At 37.6% G+C, this 26177-nt stretch overlaps 1 protein-coding gene and 1 long non-coding RNA gene across 3 annotated transcripts in view; one reads left to right on the top strand and one right to left on the bottom strand.

Annotated features, from left to right (window-relative positions):
- Positions 1-26177, top strand: part of fam163ba (family with sequence similarity 163 member B, genome duplicate a) — a 56355-nt gene that overhangs the window by 23231 nt on the left and 6947 nt on the right. The window lies entirely within an intron of this gene.
- LOC118470622 (uncharacterized) lies at positions 7401-12084 on the bottom strand. Its single transcript, XR_008604620.1, has 8 exons — positions 11702-12084; positions 10955-11103; positions 10785-10865; positions 10552-10662; positions 10336-10391; positions 9797-10252; positions 9477-9637; positions 7401-9220 (listed from the first exon to the last, which is right to left on the bottom strand). It is a non-coding gene; the product is annotated as an uncharacterized LOC118470622 (long non-coding RNA).

Raw genomic sequence — 26177 nt, 5'->3', positions numbered from 1 at the left:
TTTTACTTTTAATAAAAAGGTATGCAAGCTATATCCTATGGACTTCAAAAGTCCCTCAATTATATTTTGACCTTTAAAAACTCTGAACCTTTCTTTTAAAAGTCCATGTTCTTCAATGACAGGAGCTGATGCGTTGCTGAATGAGTTTCGGGGCAAGCAACTGCTCTTCAGTTCATCAACTGTGAAGTTCAAAGAAGTGCAATATCTCTGAGCCAACTTGAGCTCCTGCTGGTGCCAAGATTATAGCCTGTCATACCCAGACCAGCGGTATTATTTGCACAGCAGAGGGTAGGACACGGTATGGCAGAGGGGAGGAGCAGGAGGCAGACTGGCACAATGTGATTACGTGCAATTCTTTTGAAAAGATTCAAAATCGAAAGCTCATTTTCTTCAATGAACAATAAATGTCAGACTGACAAACAGATAAATGTCATCCTTTGAACAGTTTTTGTAATTTTTAATAGAAAAATCTGCATGGCTTTAAGTGGAAAAGGAAGCTAATACTGTTAATGCTGTTCTTAGAAGTGCAGGGAAAGTTTGCCCGCTTCCACCTTGGCACATACGTAGAATATCCTTTAACTTCACTTCTTTCACACTGACATGACGACAGCCCTTACCAGAGCGACTCATGAAATCAGCCCTCTTAACATGATTTTGTCCCTGAGCTATAGCACACACATAGAATCACTAACAATCCATGTTCTGTTCCATATCTGTAGGAACTGTAAGAGCTAACAGCTTCCTCCATGGTGAAAACAGGTGACAGTTACAGTAAATCCTGTATCGACTTCATGCTAAAGTACATCAATCATAAATGAGATTTGTAGCAAAGAGAGGAAGGTGGGAAAATTAAAGGAGACTATTTATGGCTTTGAACCGACTTGTGATCTACCAAAGAAAGCAATAATCTTAGAGCGTTATATATCATATCTAATATATTCACAAAATGTGTGAGTGAGTGCCTTGAAATGTGAAGTTTATAGTTTTCAGGATAGAAATATTGTAGCAGGGACACCATTAATCTTCCCTGCATGAATATTCTTTGTTACCTGAAGTGGCTTAATCGAAAACGGCGAATAAACCAAACCCAAAGTGGCATTTTCGAGAAATATTGCAAGTGATGGTGATGATTCTCTGCGTTCCTAGTATACAGTCATGGAAAAAATGATTAGACCACCCTTGTTTTCTTCAATTTCTTGTTCATTTTTAAGCCTGGTCCTACTAAAGGTACATTTGTTTGGATAAATATAATGATAACAACAAAAATAGCTCATAACAGTTTAAATTCAGAGCTGATATCTAGACATTTTCCATAGTTTTCTTGATGATAACCAAAATCACTTAAGTTCTCCATCAACAGCTGTGGCATTGTTCTGCCAAAAACAGCTTTTAGGGATTCCATGTTTTCTTTTCTGTCTGTTTTAGTCACATGATACACACAGGAATTAGAACTTGATTGCAAAACCATTGTTTTTGATGAATCAATCAGCATAAAAGAAGACCAAAGTGCTTTCCATCAGCATGATAAAACAAAACAATACAGTTTGGTTATGACAAAACCATAAAAAACATGAAACCATAATGCAGCACAGATGAATCAGTAACATTTAAATCAGGCATTTTGGAAAGACATGAAAATAAAACAGTGCTAGGAGTCAAAGGCACGTCTGAATAAGTGAGTTTTTAGTCTGGACTTGACTAGCGACAGGTCGGTGAGAACACAAAGTTCCAGTGGAAGTGCATTCCAGTGGAAGTGCGTTCCAGAGCCTCAGAGCGGCAACAGCAAAGGAACGATCACCCCACTGCTTGTACCGAGACCTGGGCACGTCCAGCACCATCTAGTGGACGACCGGAGGGCTCTGCTAGGGCGGTGGATGGTTAAAAGCTCAGATAAATATGAAGGAGTAAGGCCATGAAGAGCTTTAAAAACAAATGTAAAAATTTTAAACTCGGTGCAATGATGGACCGGGAGCCAATGGAGGGCGGAGAGGATGGGGGTGATGCTACTGTATCTTCATGTACAGGTTGGAAGACGGGCAGCTGCATTCTGAACCAGCTGCAATCGTTGGAGTGATGTCTTTGATACCAAATTAAAGTGCATTACAGTAGTCGATGCGAGAACTGAAAAAAGCGTGAATGGCCTTCTCCAGGTCGTGTTGGGAAAGAAAGGGCTTGACTTTAATGAGGAGACGTAGCTGGAAAAAGCTAGCCTTGACAACAGAAGCAATTTGCTTGTCAAGTCTCAACTCACTGACTCCAAGGTTGATGACTGCAGCCATGCATCTTGGCATGCTCTCCACCAGCTTCTGACATTGTTCTGCTGTCACAGCAGTCCATTCCTGTTGCACTAATTCAAACTAATATGCTTTGTTTTTGATCTTGTGGTTCTCAATTTTGCATTTGATGATTTTCCACAGGTTTTCAGTTGGATTTAGATCTGGTGATTGAGCAGCCAAGGCATGGTTCCAATGTTCTGGTTCTCCATCCAGGCTTTAACTGACCTTGTCTTGTTGGAAAATCCAGTCATTGGAGTCAGGAAAGAGTTTTCCAGCTGATGGAAGAAGACTGTTTTCAAGAGTAGCCCCAAACATGACCTGGTTCATTCACCCTTCACACAGTTGCATTTGCCATGTTCCATCCATACTGGCATACCAGGCATTAAAATGAACAAGAAACTGAAGAAAATGAGGGTAGCCTAATAATTTTTTCCATGACTGTATGTATTTCTATGGTATCATGACATTCTGATATATTTATGAAAATGGACAAACTCCAGAGAGAAAAGCCTAAATGGATATTATCTAAAAACGTATGTGGTGGACAAGGAAGGGCAGACATGCTCCATTGCTTTCCCGCATGCACGATGCATTTAAAGTTATCGAAGCGCTTCTTACATCAGCCTGCTATTCGAACTGGAAGAACAGCAAAGCAAGGTCATTCAGATGGATGAGAGACATTTAGCGAGCTGTATAATTAAATGAACAGACCCTCAGGTCACCGTTAAGTTTTTTCAAACGTCCTCATGGTGCTATATTCATACTAGCCCAGAGCCATTTTTATGATATATCATTCACAGAGGGACACTAATTACAGAAATGTTGCCCAGGCCCTGCTAGGATGAAAACTGCTGCATTTATGGCTACCAGAGAAAACTGCTTCTTCTTTTTCCTTTTGTCTGCAACACCAAATTCCTCCTTTTCGTGCCTTTTTGTAGCAGCCTTTGGGATTTCCCCTGTACCTGTTTCAAGGTTATAAATGAACTAAACTGGTCAGTGTCTTTGAGTAGAGGGTGAAGAACTTTACCTGAGGCGAGGTGTGTGTTGTCATTACTCTTAGAGGTGGGTGCAGAGACACAAAGAAATGGTTGGGAAAGACATTTTGTGCGGCAGGTGAAGTTTTATGCTGGAGCAGGGTGAGTCGGGACGGGGCAGATCAGTGCAGTCTGACAGGATAATGTAGATAATGTAGGTGAATATCACAAGGATCAAGTAGGAAATTCATAAGCTTATCAAAAAATGTGTACTCCAGTCTGTCAGTGAAGAAAAGGGGAAGGCTTTTGCCAATGTTACTGTTTCCATTTAGGCCTGAGAGAGACTTTAAAATAAATTAAATCCATTAATTTATTTATCATGTATTGTTTAACCCTCGTGTCGTCCTACGGGTCAAATTGACCTGTTTTAAAGTTTGAAAATGTGGGGAAAAAAATGTTTCACAGTGAAAACTTCCACATTTTCAACATTTTTGGGAAATTTTTGAACATTTTTTGGTGGAAAAAAGAAATGTTAAAGAAAATATTTCTTTAAGAACATTCAGACAAAAATTTTTGGTGAGAAGTAAAGCATACAATAAATCATAAAATAAATTAATTAGAATTGTGTGAATAAAAGTACAGACAAGTTCACTTAGAAAAAACATTTGAGCTTATTCTTAAAAATGGCTAACTGTGGGGCAAATCTAAGCTTAAAGCGAAGCTGGTTCCAGCAGCACACTGACTAAAGACCATTTCACCTCGTCTGGTCTGAACTCTGGGTGCTGCTAACTGACCTTTCAGGCTTGTGTTGAGCAAACATGTGTCCAATATACTATATTTTGATCCCTGTAACTGTACTTGATTGCAGCACTTGAGGAAGTGTACTGCTTAAAGCATTAGACATGAGAGTATCCATCTACATATCCAACTCTCAAGAACGTGAATAAAGTAGTAAACTGCTACTTTAAGGACATACCGTTTTATTACAAGTATCACAACAAATCAGAGGACATTTCTAAGTTTTAGTCTGTATAAACATACTGTTTGTGGATCAATATATAATTGAGGGACTTTTGAAGTCCACAGGATATATCTTGCATACATTTTTATTAAAAGTTAAAAAAAATGTTTTTATGTTAATTATGATCATGCCTTTACAAATTCCATCATTATTTATTATAGAAACAATCACTTATTAATAAAAAATGACTGGATATCACTAAAATCTCAACTAAATAACCGTCCGAATTTAATAACAACCACCTTCTAATTAGCTAAACAATAATAAAATGAGTTTATTCAAAAACAGTTGTGATTGTGTTCTTTGTTTTAAGTTGAGATAATCATGACAGATATTTCCTTTTTTTTGACAATGTATCAAATTTTATATGGAAAATAACTAATTGTATCTGTTACCCATTACAAAAACACCTCTCAAAGAGGTGTGTTAATTCCAAATCACATGACCTGCTCCACATGATGTCATTTCCTCCTGAAGAAAAGACTGACCAGACTCCAAGGCTTTCTGACTTATTTAATATAAAGTAGTGTGTGAGTCAAGTGTGGATTTATGGGATGTCAACAGGTTTACTACAATGTCTTTAGAAATAACTTTCAATTTCAATTTTACTCAGTTGTATATATAATATTTAGAAGAATCTTTCTGTAAAAATACCATGTGGTGTTTGGCTAGAATAAAATAAATGTTGATTTTAGGCCTGAAAACATTAAAATTGTCAACTATGATACCTGTCAACTATGTTACAAAAGCCCCGCAATTATATATTGACCCAAATACATATCAGTGTAAAGGAAGCGATGGAAGATACAGTAACTGTTGAATAATTGAAATCTGTATGACCTTTAATTTCCTCTGATATTAATTATACCCCCTGTAGGTGGATGTTATATGGTTAAAAGTGTTGTGAATTATTTTGGCAAATGCAAGCTGAATACCTGCTGATTGCACAGCTTATTGCTGGCTTCACAATCAAATACATTTCTATGAATTCTTCATGAAGCATTGGTCATTATGTCACTCTTTATATTCACAGATTGGAGCTTTGTTGTTTGTGAGATTAAAATCAAGTTCCTGGCATAGACACATGACGGGTGTCTGTCACTAAAAATAACATTTCTCAGGACTTCTGTCATTTCAATGAAGAGCCATACATGTGTGGCAGCATATGCAGTGTGTGTCTGTACATTGTGTGTGTGTGTGAAGTCTCTCTCTCTGACAGCTACCATTGGAACGGAGCTCTTTCCATTGTTTTCGGGGCATGTTATTGTCTCTTGTATACGACTCCACTTCACCACCTACTGTGTACTTCTCCCCCATTGAACTGAAAGCCTGTCAACAGCCATTATCCTGAGCAAGACCTCTGCTGTGATCCCTGCCATGTTTCATCGAAGCGTTGCAATTTATTCCAAAGCCCACTGTCTGGGCTTGTTAGCTACTACTAAAATTCTTGCATGTGAATGTGTGTGTGTGTGTGTGTGTGTGTGTGTGTGTGTGTGTGTGTGTGTGTGTGTGTGTGTGTGTGTGTGTGTGTGTGTGTGTGTGTGTGTGTGTGTGTGTGTGTGTGTGTGTACGTGTGTGTGCTGCTGTGTGTGCGTGCTCTCCGCTGCTATTCTTCCTGAGCCCCGACTCTCGACGTTCCCGTGGACGAACAGCAGCAAAAAGGAGCTGAGTGGACAAGTTTGCCCTTCTCCAGTACTATTTCACAATGGAGCATGAATTGCTCATTTGCCTGTGTGTGTGTGTGTGTGTGTGTGTGTGTGTGTGTGTGTGTTTGTGTGCACTCGTGCTACTATGTAAGTGTGGCCTTGGCGTCATTACACACTCACAAAGTGGGGCCCTCATTTCCAACAGTGGCCCTTTTTCCGGACCCCACTTGGACATGCTTTAGATCATGCTAAAATCATGTCTAAAACCTTCTGGTGAAGTTTTATAATTTTTGCCAAGTGGGGCCCAGCAGGTAGGTATGTGTAAATATGCGCACTCAGCAGCACCTCTGTAGACAGGAGCAGGTATTTCAACGACCAATTCACACACGTCGTTCACACACTCCTCTGCTGTATGAATGGCTTGCCCCCCCCAGAGAGGCTCTGAGGCTGTAAAAGGAGACTTTTTACAGCACTACTTACTGAAGGAACCAGTCTCATTAGACATGATTTGATTCTTTTTTGTAAGGAAATTTAAACTTTAATAGAAGTCTTAACTAGCTTCAAACTTTAAATTATACTAAAATAAAGGACTATCACAAAAAAACCTGAAAAAAGACAATTTTTTTAAAAAAGTAGTGAAAGAAAACCAGGACAATATTGACCATAAAATTTCCAGGATTGTGATAATTTCTTTAAATTTTGAATTAACCACTAAAATACAGATGTTAGACTTTTATAAAACATCTCAAATTTTTCAGTCCTAAAACACTCTGATCATTTTTCCCAAGAACAGAATTTAAGTTCATTTGACCATATACTTGTGTCCTGAATCAGTATGTTTGAGAATGTGTGTTGATGCATATGATGGAAACTACTACTTTGTAAAATGATAGAAGTCCCCTGTTTGATGGCACAGAATGACACGGGTCCCACTTAGATAGCATGGAGCGATGTTCACACTCCACAATGGACACAGATAAAAAAAAATAAACTAAATTATATATTACATAAAAAATAATTATCAAAACTTAAAAGAATGGAAGAATTTTAACTGCTATCATTCTACTGGTGTGATAAAAATTCTTCTAAGAAGACAAATGCAAATTTGTGCCGTGAATGTGCAAAGCTTGAATCTAGCATCACTCACTGCTGGTTTTAACAAATTTTACAATGTACTTCTGTCCTCTGTCTGTAAATAGAAGCATGTGTTGATGCATGGTGGAGAAAAAAGTTAACCACAGATGCCCCACTTAGATAGCATGGCATGGCATGGCATGGCATGGCATGGACACTACAGAATGGATGAGTATGAAAGAAATTTTTGAAATGTAAAAATAGTAACCTAAGGGTATCACAAATAAATGTTATAGCATTACTATCAACACATTTGTGATTTACATTTAATATCCATCCATCCATTATCTATACACCGCTTAATCCTCACTAGGGTCGCGGGGGGGGGTTGGAGTCTATCCCAGCTGACTCGGGCGAAGGCAGGGGACACCCTAGACAGGTCACCAGTCTGTCACAGGGCTACATATACAGACAAACAAGCACTCTCACATTCACACCTACGGGCAATTTAGAGTAATCAATTAACCTCAGCATATTTTTGGACTGTGGGAGGAAGCCGGAGTACCCGGAGAGAACCCACGCATGCACAGGGAGAACATGCAAACTCCATGCAGAAAGATCCCGGGAAAGCCGGGACGCGAACCAGGGACCTTCTTGCTGCAAGGCGAAAGTGCTAACCACTACACCACTGTGCAGCCCTACATTTAATATATTAGATTATAATAACTAACAAACACAAAGTTTAACATGACTGAACAGAAAGCTTGAACCTAATTTCCTGCTAATGTGTAACCTTAAGTGTTGTAAAGGTACAGAGCTTACATGTAGCATCACATCATTGCTAGAAACTGCTGCAGTGTTTTTATATTAGTACATGGCATTCGCCACGACTGCGTATAAACGGAAATAATCAATTGGGGATACTGACAGCAAATTAATTAGTTTTTTTACAATACACAATAAGTATTAAAAAAATAAATAATGCATAAAAACCTTTTGAAAATGTCTGTTAGAATTAAATGAAGAAGGAAAAAAAGTCCACTGTTGGATGGTACTGAATGATAAGAGTCCCCTCTTTGATGGCATAGAATGACATAGACTCCCTCTTAGATAGCATGGAGCGATGTTCACACTCCTGCATGTGTGTGTAAGAACAGAAGAGGATATATGCCTGATCAATGATTCAACTAAGAGATGAGTCATGTTCAATTCAATAATCCTGGACATTACAAAGTCCTAAGATGGTGTTTTTATAACCTTTCTCGACTGTAAATGCAAGTTGGCTGATTGACATTAGTCTGAGGTGTTTTTTGAGGGAAATCAAAAATGTAAACTTCAACATAGTTTGAGATGAGATGGTATATTTGATGGGTTACTTACAGAATCAGTATCTTCAAACATAACTGGATTCAATATTTTTGTCATAATATACTAAGGTTCAATTTCAGAGCATATTCCAACCATTTTCAAACTTTATCTATTTAAATGCTATTTAGAAGCAGATGGAATAAGTATTTTTTTAAGGAAAAAGAAAAGCATTACATTTCACTAATGTTTTGTATTCTACCTAACTGCTTGTAATAGCAATAGCTGTCACATAACACCTGCCTACAGTCACAAATATAAAACAGTAAAAAGCACAACTAATGGTTTTTTACATAATAAACTGTCAAGACAGTTTATAACAGAAAAAAAACTCATAAGCTCACAAAAAGAGCCCCCCCCCCCCCCACATAGCCAAACAAAACTGGCATGGTATATGATCTGTTGCTGATGACATGTAGGTTGTTTGTTTTTTTGGTACTATTTGTCCTTAACCAGAGGATAGGCCTGAACAGTTATTTCGGTAGTTTCCCTCATTCCATATTTTGCTCAGAAGAAGGCTGCGCATTGTGGATCCTTGCTTGTGTGCAAGTGCCTTTGCAACGTCAACTTCATCTTGATGTTTTCGCATCAGGTGTCTTGAAACTTTTCCGAAAGGCTTCTGACAATAGAAGCAGTAATTTTTCTTGTCGTAGACATGTTTGTGTGCGGTGTTTGAGGACATTTTCACTTGGATACCCTTCAAACTGCATTCAAGGACATTTTCATCCTTTTTCATCCCAGTCTTAACTGCTTTTTTCTGATGACTTTCTTGGTTACTTCATCATCTACTTCTGTTGGTTCATCATCATCATCATCTTCTTCCTCTGACATATCAAGGGAAAGGGAGATCTGTGGTTCTATTTCCTGAAATACAAAAAAAAGAGTAAGAAAATGAATGCTATAAATTATCTCACAACATTTTTTTGTAGTTTTAGCACATAGTTAAAATCAATATTTACCAGCCCTGGCCAAAAAAAATTAATCCATAATTACCATTTCAATGACAGATATATCATCTTCAGTGTGAGAAGATGAATCCATCACTACATCACAGACACTCCCTGGCTAATCACTGTTAGCATTGTGTTGAATGTCAATCTCATTTCCATCATGAACTTACCTGGATATCTGACTCTTTCTTGTACTTGTATTGTATGCCTCCAACATCCTCATAACTTGACCAAGAAAAAGATCCAGCCATTTGAGACAGCAACGTTGGCTGTGCCAAATCCAGTTTTCTGTTTGCTCCAAAATCTGCGATAAACAGTTTGTTGCTGATATCTGTAGAATATTGAAAATGATCCTTAGACATGTACTGCTTAATGCAATATCCACAAAATAACATCATCTTTACTATCATGTCTAATGAAAAATTGGATAATAAACACATTCTACCAGATATTTATGGCTATGACTAAACAATTTATTCATTTTTTTTACCAAACAAAATGTTTTCAGGCTTCAGGTCTCTGTGCAAAATCCCGCGTGAATGGACTTAATGTAGTCCTTGCAGTAGCTCCTGGCAGATCCCCAGTCTTCGAGCCTCAGTCAAACTTTCTCTCTCACGAAAGTTCTTGTTTTCAATTACCTCCACCAGACTGTATTCGCAAAGAGGGGAGACAAAATAGGCAAAGTAACTATCTTCCAACACTGCAATTGGTTGTAAAAGATGTTCTGGTTTTAACTTTTCTGAACATAGGACATGTGCCATTTTAATCTCATTTTCAGAAATATGCTTTGCAACTCTTTTCACTGCAACTTCGTAGCCCTCCTGGGAAAATTTCAGCAGCATTGCATCCATTTGCAGCCTTTGTTGCTGTTAAAAACAAGTTGCCCAATTTTCGTAACGCCAGGCTGAGATTCAAGGTTTTCTAATGAACTCTTCCAGCGGGATTCCTTGAAAATACAGAAAAACAACCATTAGGCATTGTCATCATTTAAAATTTTGTAAAGCATGCAAAAAGAAAAAAGAAACATACGGTCTTTGATTTACCGCCTTTTCCTGGAGCTCCCTGCATGAGGAGGTAATGGTTTTCTGAAACAAATTACATCAACAAGATGATGTCAGTGATTGAAAGTATGTTTTACTATATCACTGACAATGTTTTTCAGAATTTTGAAGAATGATTTTTGGTGAGGATTAGAGACATGCTCAATTAAATGATGGAATGGCAAAAATATAGGAATAGAAATACCTGTCTCCATGGGCAGTCAGGGTCTCTGCAGTCATACACAATTTCTTCTCCTGCACTGATATTTGACTTTGAAAATGCACACAGATGCGGCCTTTTCTGCTCATCCAATATCTTTGGGTCACATACACAAACAATACATTTTCTATTACATCAAATACTGTTACATTTATCTGAGGTTGCACAAATGATATGAGTAAAGGTATTATGAGGAAACAATTCAAAGACATACGTACTATTTTAATGTTGCTGTTTGGCTTGATGTGATCATCATTTATGAATCTTCCAAGTCTTGCTTGTCTTTACTGCCATCGACACTGTATGATGAAAGATTTTTTTCCAGTTTTAAAACATTTAACAAAATACTGCAATTATTTAGTTAGGCCATCCATTTATTTAATCTTACCAGAAAGATTGTCCCTGAAAACAGTAGAAGTACAGAAATGCTGCATCGTCAGCTCAGTGCCTCTCCTTCAGATCCAGTGATGTGTCTTCCAACATACTCCAGCAGGAATTCTCCTTGCTCAATGTTTTTAGTGGCAAACACTCCATAACCTGATTAATAGAAAATAAATAAGAATACATTAATAGTGTGATATAAGTTTCGTAAATGCTCATGTGTTGCTGCATACCAGGCACACCCAACAGAAAACAGCTCAGCAGTGACACTGTCAACAATACTTTGAAACCTGTCACTGTAAATATTTAGATTAACTATGAGGCAGAAGAATTACAGTATCTGCATTTTCATAATAGTGCAGCAAAACTTCTCAGGTTTTTCTTGCTGTGAGTTCTATGAGAATATCAATGCTACCTACATATTTAGACATAAATATTAAATAAGACACAACACCCATTTAGTTTAGCATGATGGATAATGGGATTCTGTTTCTCAAGTGTTTTGTTAAGTGGAACAGATCCTCCCATCTAACTTCAAATAAGAAAGCAAATAAGTAAATTCACATTTTGCATCTGCCTAAACTACTTTAAGGCTGCTTACATGGCAAATTGGGAAGGTACATTTTCATAACTAGAACAAATAATTCTAATACACAATTTCCTGCATTAAAATACATTAGGTGCTAAACTGAATATTAATTACAATTTCAACAGACATACAATATTGACAACAGAATTTTATGTGCAGCCATACCTTTCTCCTGATTGATGATTTTTTTCTGAAACAAGCCTTTATCTTGCCCAGAAGCAATGAAGTGCAAAGCTTCCTTTTCAGGACAAACTCTTCTGGGTCTCATTTTCCTGTCAAATATGAAATAATATTTTATGTGCAATACACTCCATATGTTGAAAAAAGAAGGCCATTGAAACAACATCTATTTAGGTTTATTAATACAATAACTTACATTAAATAAATAAATTTGTTTATATTGTAAGTGGAAAAAAAGTCATTTTTAAATTGTTAGCATTTACATAGAGGTTTTAGAAAATTAAAGAACTGCAACTTACCTTACATTTTCTTTGCTTGAAGGAAGAAAAAAACTTGAAGGATGGTAGGGCAGTACCTCTTCAATATCCTTACCTATACAACTATTATATCTTTATATATTGATAGAAAGATGCACAAATAAAATATTCAGGTAGATGATTCTCCAATGAAGTAAAAACACGTGAAAATGCTTTCTGTCCTTTAAACCTGTCGCTCCCCAAAACAGAAAAGACAAGTTGAAACTTCTGTGAGGAGACCAGTATATATATATAACCCTGCACAGTGATCTGAACAGTGACTGGGTCTTTGGAAAAAGATCGTTAGTCGCCATGATTTGAATGGTGAATCAGTGCAGCTAGACCAGATGGAGATGCATGAAGGGTTATAGGGTTTCAGTTGATGTGAATTGGATAGGCAAAACAAGAAGGAGAATCCACATTTACCTTGTCTCAGAGTGGACAAGTGGTTGTCTGTTGCATAATAGCTGTTAGCATCATGGCTGATGTCAGCTTGAGGAAAAATACCACTGTTTACAGACAGCGATGTGGAGTTGCAGTTACAGCTGTCTGTTTCCTCTCATTGACTTCACCCATGGTGTTAATATATGCTCGTTTGATAATCCCATATCACAGCAGCCTGTTTGATCCACCCGCCCATGAATGGTGAATCAGTGGATCCAGACCAGACGTAGACACACGAAGAGTTCAATTGATGTGAATTGGGCTAGCAACACAGGGGCTTGACTGAAGGACAATCTACACACATGTCTGCTCAGTTCGTCCAGCAGATGTAAAAGGACTGGACAACACACAACAGAGCTGTGACAGAAAAGGAATCTAGCTTTGTAGAGAAGTTGTTGTCCAACAAATATTGATCCACTTTGTTTTTGTAAAGGAATGTCTTGCTCTGCATTTCTGTAGAAAGTAGGAATAAAACTAAAACCAAAAAACACCCACACTTGATTTGTGAATTAAAGAATGATGGGACCATTTGTAGGGATTTTTTTTGTCATTGCTGTGTCTTGTAAAGAGATTTATCTAGAACAGATGAGAAGTCTGAATCTGGCTTGTTTAACCTGAGCCTTACAGTAAGTTATCACTCAGCAATGGATTCTGAAGTACGGGTCAAGGTGTGTTTTAGCTGATGATTTTCATGAGGCCTTCCATGCCTTTGGAAGTTAAAAACTCCTGCATCGACAGAGCAGTTTTTCACTGGTAGTAGGCTGATGTAATTCTCCGCTGCTGTTAAAGGTAACAAATGACAGTTCATGCTATAATGAAAAAGACAGGCTCAACATATTCAGAAACAGGAAAAATCTACTTTAAAGTGTTTAAAGTACACTCATACTTCTAGCTTTAAAAACAAAACAACACAAAAAAACAACAACACATGACAAGAGGTTGTACTGACAGGAAATTTCTGGCACATTTGTTGAGTGAAACTAGAATTATTTATTTATTTGACTTAAATGGTTCAGTTTTCTGTGAATACCTGGATTATCACGATTTGCAAAGTGAATAAAACTTCTGAAACTGATAGAATTTATTCATGCATAACTACAAGGTACATTGATCTGAATGTAAGTCAGCCTGTTGAGCTGTGCTACAGCAAAAACCTGTTTGTCTCTTCTGCCATGGCAGAGTGTCTCCAGTAGCACCTCAACATAGAAATGTAAATTGTGTGTGGGGGTTGGGCATCAACCTTCAGGAACATCAGCTTTACCTCTGTCCACACAAGCATATTAGTATAGAGCTGGAGTTGTTGTAATCAAAAAGGCATTAAAAAACAGGTGACGTTTTGACTTATTCCAAAATGTCTGTTACCACATTATGAACATTAGTATCAAAATCGCACCTCTGACGGAAAGGAAATCCTCACATTCATATTTTTACCACCACCAGGATCCACCAGTACGAAATTGTAAAGAAAAGCATGAGGTTTTGATCTGTGAAGCAAACAATGCAATCTCTTTGTACTACATTAGTTAAATGTAGGGAATTTTCAAGGGTTTTTGCATCTCAAAAATGATTTGTTACCTTTAGCAGACACACATAGCAGCAAATGTCCTTACAAAAGGAAAAAAGCATTAAATACTTGTTGGACAACAACTCATTTGAAATGATTATTTCCTTTCTGTCTTAATTTTGTTTGCAAGGTTTTTTTTCATTGCTTGTAAATCTGCTGGATGAATTGTACACGTGTGTGCAGATTCTCTGTCAACCAGGTCATTGTCATTCCATTCCAAGTTCACTTCAATTGATATTTCACTCTTCACGTGTCGAGGTCTGGTCTGTATGTGCTAATTCACCATTCACGATGAAGAGAAGCAAACATATTATAGGAGTGTTCAGGTGCGCACATCTGGGATCAGGGCTCCAAAGTAAGTTTCTGAATAGTAGCACCGGTGCAACCAAATATCTCAGTCACATCAGCACAGGATTTGGTCACCACCTCCCAAAACTGTCATTGCTGCCAATAGTAGCGTCACTGTCAGCATTTGTTCTGCACCAGTCATCGTGATTGAATGTAGTTTTCTAGTTTTTTTCTGTTTAACTGACTCCATCATCTTTCCCTAGCTGCTCCTGCATTCTGATCATCATGTGTGTCAGAGTCAAACCTGTCTCTGTCCACATTTATTCATTTATTTTGGGATAATCTGCTAGACGTCATTTCATCTTTGGAACACAGCAACAGCTAAATGGATTGTTCTACATGTCCATCAGGGAGAGACTGACTGAGCCAAAGAGCAAGAAAAATTGCAACCTGTGCTTACAATATCTAACAAGGTAGCTGCCCATGATGGCTGGAGTGTCTCCAAATCAGCCTGATGATCATTAAACACTGCTGACAATGTGAAATTTTAACTCAGACACTCTTGAAAAATAGCTACATATGCAACCATTTTGGTTGCATATGTGAGACTTGCCTGGGATTATTATATGTAAAGCCACATTTACCTTGTCTCAGAGTGGACAAGTGGTTGTCTGTTGCATAATAGCTGTTAGCATCATGGCTGATGTCAGCTTGAGGAAAAATACCACTGTTTACAGACAGCGGTGTGGAGTTGCAGTTACAGCTGCCTGTTTCCTCTCATTGACTTCACCCATGGTGTTAATAGCTGCTCGTTTGATAATCCCATATCACAGCAGCCTGTTTGATCCACCAGCCCATGAATGGTGAATCAGTGGATCCAGACCAGACGTAGACACACGAAGAGTTCAATTGATGTGAATTGGGCTAGCAACACAGGGGCTTGACTGAAGGACAATCTACACACATGTCTGCTCAGTTCGTCCAGCAGATATAAAAGGACTGGACAACACACAACAGAGCTGTGACAGAAAAGGAATCTAGCTTTGTAGAGAAGTTGTTGTCCAACAAATATTGATCCACTTTGTTTTTGTAAAGGAATGTCTTGCTCTGCATTTCTGTAGAAAGTAGGAATAAAACTAAAACCAAAAAACACCCACACTTGATTTGTGAATTAAAGAATGATGGGACCATTTGTAGGGATTTTTTTTGTCATTGCTGTGTCTTGTAAAGAGATTTATCTAGAACAGATGAGAAGTCTGAATCTGGCTTGTTTAACCTGAGCCTTACAGTAAGTTATCACTCAGCAATGGATTCTGAAGTACGGGTCAAGGTGTGTTTTAGCTGATGATTTTCATGAGGCCTTCCATGCCTTTGGAAGTTAAAAACTCCTGCAGCGACAGAGCAGTTTTTCACTGGTAGTAGGCTGATGTAATTCTCCGCTGCTGTTAAAGGTAACAAATGACAGTTCATGCTATAATGAAAAAGACAGGCTCAACATATTCAGAAACAGGAAAAATCTACTTTAAAGTGTTTAAAGTACACTCATACTTCTAGCTTTAAAAACAAAACAACACAAAAAAACAACACATGACAAGAGGTTGTACTGACACATGAAATTTCTGGCACATTTGTTAAGTGAAACTAGAATTATTTATTTATTTGACTTAAATGGTTCAGTTTTCTGTGAATACCTGGATTATCACGATTTGCAAAGTGAATAAAACTTCTGAAACTGATAGAATTTATTCATGCATAACTACAAGGTACATTGATCTGAATGTAAGTCAGCCTGTTGAGCTGTGCTACAGCAAAAACCTGTTTGTCTCTTCTGCCATGGCAGAGTGTCTCCAGTAGCACCTCAACATAGAAATGTAAATTGTGTGTGGGGGTTGGGCATCAACCTTCAGGAACATCAGCTTTACCTCTGTCCACACAAGCATATTAGTATAGAGCTGGAGTTGTTGAATCAAAAAGGCATTAAAAAACAGGTGATGTTTTGACTTATTCCAAAATGTCTGTTACCACATTATGAACATTAGTATCAAAGTAAGTAAGTTTCTGAATAGTAGCACCGGTGCAACCAAATATCTCAGTCACATCAGCACAGGTCTTGGTCACCACCTCCCAAAAATGTCATTGCTGCCAATAGTAGCGTCACTGTCAGCATTTATTCTGCACCAGTCATCGTGATTGAATGTAGTTTTTTACTTTTTCTGTTTAACACTTTAAATGAAATAAGCCTCATTCAGTTTGTTTTGAACACAATCTACAGGTAGATGCAATGTTTAAAATTATTTTCAAAAATATTACTTACTGCAGGAAGGTGAGTGTAATGCTACATAATATCATAGTTCCCTCAATTAATCTATTTTCAGTTAAAGGGGAACCTTATTCACAAAATTGATTGATTTTATGGCTGACAGAGAATAAGGTCCACACTTTGGTGGTACAGAATGATAGGGGTCCTCTTTTAGATAGTCCATAACGACACGAGGGCCCTTTTAGATAGCACAGAGCGACATTAACACCCCAGTGTTTATACATGGATAGAAGATCGTTTCAGTATTTACAATATAGTCCTGATTAGAGAAAGAGTCATTTACAACTTTTATTGTGACATTGTTGTAATAATTATTTACTCTGAAATGGATGCTAAAAAGATGTTCATTAGACCACATTAAACTGTAGTTGCAGAAGTTTTTAAATCCGAGCCTCAAATGAAAGGTTTTACCTTCAAGAGTGAAATAATAAAGAGGCAATACAAAGGTCCAATTTGAAATTCACACTTATCTCATTTCATAGTTATTTCATACTAGTACAGCAAAATGTGAGAACCCCTAATATAAAATGAAAAACAAAGACATGTTTGTTGTCAGGAAGTGTGACAAACATTCAAAAACATTACAAAGATTTCAACTGTATTTCTGAATATATGTGAATGGAGACGCACATATAAAAAATTTAAGTAATTGTTTCTGATGTCACAGTTCTTGATAAGAGCATGATGTTAGTGCATGCAACCAAGCAACCAAGCCAAACAAATCAGGGATTTGTAAGAGAGACTAATTAAGTCAAATGATTTTCACAATATTTGTATAAAGGAGAGGTGTTTAAACATTTAAAACTTTAGAGTTGCACTTAGACTTACTAACAATTCATTTGTGTGGCACACACAATTCCATTGCGGCCCTTTTTCACTGCTTGTAAATCTGCTGGATGAATTGTACACGTGTGTGCAGATTCTCTGTCAACCAGGTCATTGTCATTCCATTCCAAGTTCACTTCAATTGATATTTCACTCTTCATGTGTCGAGGTCTGGTCTGTATGTGCTAATTCACCATTCACGATGAAGAGAAGCAAACATATTATAGGAATGTTCAGGTGCACACATCTGGGATCAGGGCTCCAAAGTAAGTTTCTGAATAGTAGCACCGGTGCAACCAAATATCTCAGTCACATCAGCACAGGATTTGGTCACCACCTCTCAAAACTGTCATTGCTGCCAATAGTAGCGTCACTGTCAGCATTTGTTCTGCACCAGTCATCGAGACTGTAGTTTTTTACTTTTTTCTGTTTAACACTTTAAATGAAATAAGCCTCATTCAGTTTGTTTTGAACACAATCTACAGGTAGATGCAATGTTTAAAATTATTTTCAAAAATATTACTTACTGCAGGAAGGTGAGTGTAATGCTAAATAATATCATAGTTCCTTCAATTAATCTATTTTCAATTAAAGTGGAAACTTATTCACAAAATTGATTGATTTTATGGCTGACAGAGAATAAGGTCCACACTTTGGTGGTACAGAATGATAGGGGTCCTCTTTTAGATAGTCCATAACGACACGAGGGCCCTTTTAGATAGCACAGAGCGACATTAACACCCCAGTGTTTATACATGGATAGAAGATCGTTTCAGTATTTACAATATAGTCCTGATTAGAGAAAGAGTCATTTACAACTTTTATTGTGACATTGTTGTAATAATTATTTACTCTGAAATGGATGCTAAAAAGATGTTCATTAGACCACATTAAACTGTAGTTGCAGAAGTTTTTAAATCCGAGCCTCAAATGAAAGGTTTTACCTTCAAGAGTGAAATAATAAAGAGGCAATACAAAGGTCCAATTTGAAATTCACACATCTCATTTCAAAGTTATTTCATACTAGCACAGCAAAATGTGAGAACCCCTAATATAAAATGAAAAACAAAGATATGTTTGTTGTCAGGAAATGTGACAAACATTCAAAAATATTACTTTACAAAAATTTCAACTGTATTTCTGAATATATGTGAATAGAGACGCACATATAAAAAATTTAAGTAATTGTTTCTGATGTCACAGTTCTTGATAAGAGCATGATGTTAGTGCATGCAACCAAGCAACCAAGCCAAACAAATCAGGGATTTGTAAGAGAAACCAATTAAGTCAAATGACTTTTATGTGTTTAAACATTTATAACTTTAAAGTTACACTTAGACTTAATACTCATTCATTTGTGTAACACAGACAGTTCCATCGCAGCCCTGACCGACATCTACGTATGAAAGAGGGGCCCTCCAGAGCCTGCAATGGAAGTCCCCTCTTTGATGTGTAGATGTCGGTCAGGCTGAACTGTTGTGTTAACACCTACAGCTCCACTGAAGGCTATGGAGGGCCACTCTTTGATATGTAGATGTCAGGCAGGGCTGATGGTCCCCTCATGGCTATTTTTTTTAAAAATAAAAAAATCCATATTTTTAGTTATATTCTGAAAAAAGACCTTAAAAGAAAATTTTGTATATGATTTTTGTTTCAGCAAAATAACTGCAAACACTGGGCCACTATTACCAGTTTACCACGACGGCCCCCTCTTGGATTGTAAAGCGTGTATGTGTGTGTGTGTGGTCCAATAATTAACACTGTTTGTCACCTTGCTGCAACACATCTCTCACACACTGATCTGATTAATGAAGCCCCAGGAGATACACATAGCCTGCACAATGACTAACGCTGCATGGACGTATGTGTCTGTGTGTGTATGTATGTGTGTTTGTGCACAATAGTGATGACTTTCCATGGAGGTATATCAATGACAACAGTTTTGAGAGTGCTACTCAGTCTGCAAGTCATCATTTGAGAGCATACGGACACACAGATTCGTAGGACCAGATTTAGATTTGTGCACATCCTTCTCATGATGCATCGTTTCTTAGTTCGCTCTGTCAGTGTTATCCGGCTGTTTTGGCAACTTCTGAGGAAACGACACACAAGTGGTCGAGATTCAACCACTTTAGAGTTGCAACAGGACACTCTGTATGCAGAAGTCAGGTTAATTTCCTTCATAATGCAACTTTTTGATACATTAGTACTGTAAAGACAAATTGGTAACTTATTACTCCGGAGTTATGTGATGATCGGTTTGTCCATCTGTTAGTCTGTCTGTGAGCAACGTTACTCGAAAACGGATTAAAGGATTTGAATGAAATTTTTGGGGAAGATCAGAAATGACACAAGGACCAAGTGATTAGATTTTAGCAGTGATGCAGCTTATAGTCTGGATCCACAGACTTGTTAAATATTTCTGTGTCATTGCGAGATAGCGGCACAGAGTCACTGTAACTGTGATAACAAGTGAACACTACGTCAGCTTTCTGCTAACAATCACATTGCGATCCTACTACCAATCCACCACTGCGGACTTATCGGGACTTATCTGTCAGAAATTTTTTTCTTTGTACTGTGCTCTCTGAGTCCTTTTCTTGTATTTAGGGATGTTAAGTCCCAACTCATATGTATTTTCTGACTTCTTTTACCTTATAGGTGTGTGGTTCTGCTCTGCCAAATTCTGTCAACCCCAACGAATCCTATCCTTGTTGTTATTCATGCTGTATGTCAGATTCAGGTTTTTAAGTCTTGCGTCAAGTTGTACCAGATCAGAGTAAATCCTACCACCTGGTAGGTTCCATTTCAGAAGGTATCGCACAGTTGACCACAGATGATGAGCCTCATTCATAAAAGTGTTTCTAGCTATTTTTGCTGCTAAAAGTATTCATAGAAAAGAAAGAAAATATAAGAAAAACATGAATCTGTTTCAGAAAATCACACAAAAAATAGAGGATATGTGCACAGTTACTCTAGAACAGGAGTGTCAAACTCATGTTAGTTCAGGGGCCACATTCAGCCCAATTTGATCGCAAGGGGGCCAGATCAGTAAAATCACAGTATAGTAACCTATAAATAACCACAACTCCAATTTTTTTCTTTGTTTTAGTGCTAAAAAGTGCATCAAAAACTTAAGCATTATGCCTCAGTTAATCATTTACACATTACAACTTCCAGATCACAGTGTTTCTAAAAAGGCACAAAACATTTAGTCACAGGTATCTGGAACTGAAGAGTATAGTATTTTACTTTATAATCAGAATGACAAAAATCAGACAAAAAAAGACAAAAAACAACAAAAACAAGACAAAAATTACAAAAACGAGACATAAAGCAACAAAAAAAATGGACAAATGACAGAAGCAAGGCAAGAAAAAAGACACAAAAATAACAAAAACAAGACCAAAAACATCAAATAAAACGAAACACAAAATGACAAAAATAAGACAAAAAACACAAGTGAGACAAAAAGGAAACACAAAACAAAAAAAACTGGAACTATACGACAAAAACATGAGACAAACGACTAGAGTCAGACAAAAAACAAAAACAAGACAAGATATTACAAAAACGAGACACAAAATGACAATAGAACAATGAGCACTCTAGTATTTTACTTAAAAAACAACTTGTCAAGGTCACAAAATAATTTTAAATTTACAAATTTACAATTTGCAGTTAATGTCTTCTCTGTAATTAATAATAGGAGTTGCATGTTTTACACCCCTGCTCTAAAATATGGCTAGCAAGTAGATTTAATTAAAATGTATTTGACCATCAGAATTGTTCTGCCACAAAAGCTTAGTGAATAGATCATTTGCCAAGAAATTGAAAGTTGTTTTAATCACTTAATGTCAACACTTTTTGATTTTTCACATAATACACTGGATTATACTACTCTTTGGAAAAGAAATATCGAATGTCCAAGCTTTTATTGTGAAAGTTCAAAGTTCACTCTTCTCTCAGTCTGAGTTTCTGCTTTAGAGATTCAATCATTCAGAGCCTGAGAATCTTTGTTACCATCTCAAACGTGACCACGCAGCTGTTCTCACACACTCAGATCATCTGTCATGCTCACGATTCTGCCTCCCTCACGCTCAAATTCTGCATTTTCAAATCCTGTGCCTGTATGCTCTCAAATGCTAAACCGCAGACTGAGTAATGCTGGTTAGTGCTCTCTGACAACAGGAAAGTTGGTATAAGATTTTGAGTAGCACACTTGTCTATCTTACAAAACTTCCACTTAAACCGGCAGGAACAGATTTTTTTGGCCACTTGGGGCAACACTGATGTGTCATCACCTTTCAAGCTGATAAAGCAGATTTACAGAACAGCTGCCTGCTTACATGCCCAGTGCCGCAGAGCAACAGGAGCATTCATCCTGAGCTGTTCATCTGTCCACTTAATGCCTGTCCGATAATCACTCTCCATTTAGCTCTGTTTTGGTCTCCACTAGCTGTGGAGGGAAATATCTCACTCATTCTGCTGCTTGGTGCAAGAAAACTAGACAGCTGGTCTTTAGACGAGCTGCCTGCAGCCCCTGGTCAACGTAGCTAAGCTGAAAGATGCTTCAATGCCTTGTCAGGTAATTGAATTTTAAAATAAAAACAATGATTAGTACAGCTTGAAGCTCATCGAACTTGAGCAACGGGTAAAGATTTGATTTAGGGCCTGCAGTGCAATACATCAGTATTGCTCAGCTTCAACGTCTGCTTTCCTGACATCTAAAATGTCCCCAAACCTCCACATTTCCCTCAATTCAGCCTGAGGCCTTTAAAGGCCAAACGCTCTATTCCCGTTGTTCCTTCATATTGATTTGGTCGGTGGACTGTGCGGCCTGCAGATTGGATTAGAGTCCAGCTGTACTGCAGCCGGAGAGAACAGCAGCTGTGCTGTTTTAGACAGAACCGAGAGACACTCTGATCCATTCTAACTCTGTAGAGCGTCTCTGGAGAGACATACTGCAATGAAAAGTAATATGGTTTCAATAAGTTAGCCACTGAGAAATCCAGCACTGTTTAGAGTTTTTTTTCAGGGTTAGAAGGTCACAGTTTTCAGGTGGCTTGTTGAATAGTAAATACTAAGACTGTACAGTGAAATGGATGTGAGTGGGCTGAGAGATGCTGTTTACGCAGGTTTAAGAAACTGGAATAAAGTCACTGTAAGCTGCATATTAGGGAAATCCTCTAACATGACTGTTTTTAGAAATGCTTTTCAGTCAGAAGAGTCCATATTTTGTGTCATAACTTTTTAATTGTTTGTATTTTTTGGGCGTGCCCATGTCACAGTTGAGTTAGATCTTGACAACACAAGCCCATACTGCAGTGTGCTCTCTGCTGATAATGGCTTGTACCATTGAGTCATAGCTTAGCAACAAGCTCGCTGGCCTATTTTTGGATTCAGGCAATTATCCACAACGCAGTGTGTTGGTGTGGTCCTATGACACTTCCAGATTGTGGATGTAATGAAGGGAAAAAGGTCTGCACCCACGTCTGTCAAGAGCCTGTCGGGTTTTCCCCAAATATATAACAATGTTATTTAACATGGGGACAGATCACAACTCCCTTATTTTCTATTTTTGCATCACTATGTGGTGACAACAGTGCAAGAATACGACGTTCAGTTTTAAATAATGACACATGTCAAGAAAACAGGGCAACAGGGCAACACAGAACAAACAAAGCTGGGTTTTCCAATAAGAAGAGACACTTTTCCCTCATTGTAATATTGTAAGAAAACATGATTTTCTTTTTCTTCTTTGGACATTCACGTTTTATCATGGATGATTTGGCATCTTTTGAGCATGATTTGCAGATTCACAAGAACATTTTTTGAATTTTTGCATCACTATTACAGCGTTCAAGAAGTCAGCACAGCTACGTTTATCATCCACAGATTGGAGTTCTGCTTTCGCTGATGATTCTGTGTAGCAGATTGTAGAATAAGTGAGCAGCTAAGAGTTTAATGTGAGTTCAGTGCCAGTTATGTAGCAGCTGTGGACACTTTTTTTTGGCGTTATATTGACAGAAAAGGCTGAAAAATAATACACTGTCATGTTTGATCATTTGAATTACATCACAATGTTTGGGAAATTGTGGAGTTTTTCAGCATGAACAAACAAATGCTCAATCATCTTTGAAATGGTGCTCATACAGCTGGTACATTCCAAGAAAAATAGATAAATTAAAAATGTTAGTCACTCAAATAATTAAGTACAAATCTACGTTCATTGCACTTTCAAATCATCAATATCAAAATGAATATCAAAGAGTGCTTGAAGATAATGTGAGGCCATCTGTCATGGATAGAGACGTTTCACCAGGATAATGATCACCAGTACACAAGCAAATTCTCCAAGGAGTGCCTTAAAGAGAAGAAAGGGAGGTTTATTGACTGGCGCACAGCCCTGATTTGAATATACTCAGGTCAGTTTGAAGTCAATCCTGCTGCATACAACTGTAAAACACCAACAAATGTCAACTTAAAATAGTCAAATCTCTCAGATTATGTAAATATCTAAAGCCACAGCTGCTGCAGTCACATGGAAACTAGACAGAAACATGACAGTAAATGTACATCTGCAGTTATTCAGCAGAGCTTGATGAATATATAGCACAGGGTCAGCATTTGTCTTTTGTTGTGACCTCTGATCTAAGGTCAGAATTTCCAGGTCGTCCACGACTGTCCACTTGTTTCCTGCTGATTGATGCAATAAAGGTCACGACGCTTCCCTCCGTCTACCTCACATTATTCTGTTTCTGCACTGGTGTCTGTTTTCCTCTCTATTAGCCTGGGAACCAATCTGAGGGCTCATGTTTCATTTGCTCTGGCAGAATGCGTCTGGGCCCCCCTCCTGTTCAAACAGATTTCCACCGGGAGTGGACCGTGCCAGGCCAATCACCACCGCTTATCTAGCACGGGGTGGGTTTGATAGGAAGGACTGCCATTGAGGCGCTTTCATACGCACGTTTTGTTCCTCTTTTAAGTCTGTCCAGAGGCATTCTGGTCTGATAAAACTTCCTGGAAATCAAAAATGAGCTGAGCGGTTCCAGACTAATTTGCATCTGTGTATTTGTCTGGTGATGCCAAGCTGCTTTTTTTATCAAGTCACTGTGGAATGACAGCAAAATGAAAAATATCTTGGTCACCTTGTCTGTAGTTTGAACTTAGTGCATCATTTTTCCAACCTGTCTTCGTGTTCTGGCCTTCATCTAATGTTTTAAATGCTCCCTGTTATGTAATGGGATGCAGCCCTGTGAGGCAATTATAGTCTGAAAATACTGTGTCATTATGACTTTGGAGATGCTTCTGGAGTCTTCAAACATCCAGTGACTTGATACATCAAGACAGCAGTCATGTTATTATACTGACTGTGCACTGGACATGTGTTCTGCAGATATTTCTTTTCATAGATATTGCATTTTGTATTTATACTGAGACCACTTCTGCATGTATTAAATTAAATTGTATTTCTAGTCTTATTACTACCTTACATATAAATGGGTCGATATATAATTGAGGGACTTTTGAAGTCCATGGGATATATCTTGCATACATTTTTATTAAAAGTTAAAAAAAAAACTAATGTTTTTTTTGTTCATTATGATCATGTCTTTACAAATTCCATAATTATTTATTATGGGAGCAATCACTTATTAATAAAAAATGACTGAATATCACTAACATGTCAACTAAATAACCGTCCTAATTTAATAACAACCATCTTCTAATTAGTTAAACAATAATAAAATGAACTGTTCTTTTTATTAAGTTGAGATAATCAAGACAGATATTTCTTTTTTGGCAATATATCAAATTTTATATGGAAAATAACAAATTGTATCTGTGTCCCAGAAATCACTTTCATCTAAGTTCCTCATTACAAAAACACCTCTCAAGGAAGTGTGTTAATTCCAGATCACATGACCTGCTCCACATGATGTCATTTCCTCCTGAAGAAAAGACTGGCCAGACTCCAAGGCTTTCTGACTTATTTAATATAAAGTAGTGTGTGAGTGAAGTGTGGATTTATGGCATGTCAACAGGTTTACTACAATATCTTTAGAAATAACTTTTAATTTCAATTTTACTCAGTTGTATATGTAATATTTAGAAGAATCTTTGTGTAAAATGCCATGTGGTGTTTGGTTATAGGTGGCCATGTTGATTTTAGACCTGAAAACAGCAAAAATGTCAACTATGTTACAAAAAGTCCTGTAATGATATATTGACCCAGATTGCTGTGACTCCTAATGTTTACTCTCAGGAGCAACTAAATATCAACTACATGCATGTAAAAAGTATGTTTTCACCATCTTTTTTTGTCGACCAATCGCCCTGTTTTCCTTCGTCATCATCCAGCCTCTATCCCCTCCCCTTCATTTCCATGCCCCTTCTGTTCTTGTTTCATCTCCCATCTATCTCCATCCATCTCTCACATCTTTACATTTACATCTTTGCTCTCCTTGTCGTTTCTGCATCTCAGCTTTATCGCCGTCCTGCCTCCGAACACCGATTTCCTCCTCTCTCTCGCACGCTCCTTTTTCTCTACGAGTTCCAATCTGAGATCCCGTCCATATTATGAAGCAGCACTTGTAGGATGATTCTATTACATGTCTCCTAGCTGCTGGATAATTCAATAAGCACCACTGAGATGACACACAGTTATAATCTACTTAATGAAGCCACTGTACTGATGAATTGTGTGCCTTTTCCTCCTTC

Source organism: Amphiprion ocellaris, chromosome 17 (assembly GCF_022539595.1).
Source record: "Amphiprion ocellaris isolate individual 3 ecotype Okinawa chromosome 17, ASM2253959v1, whole genome shotgun sequence".
Taxonomy (NCBI): Eukaryota; Metazoa; Chordata; class Actinopteri; family Pomacentridae; genus Amphiprion; species Amphiprion ocellaris.
Note: the sequence above shows the minus strand (reverse complement) of the source record. Positions and strands in the feature narration are given on the sequence as shown.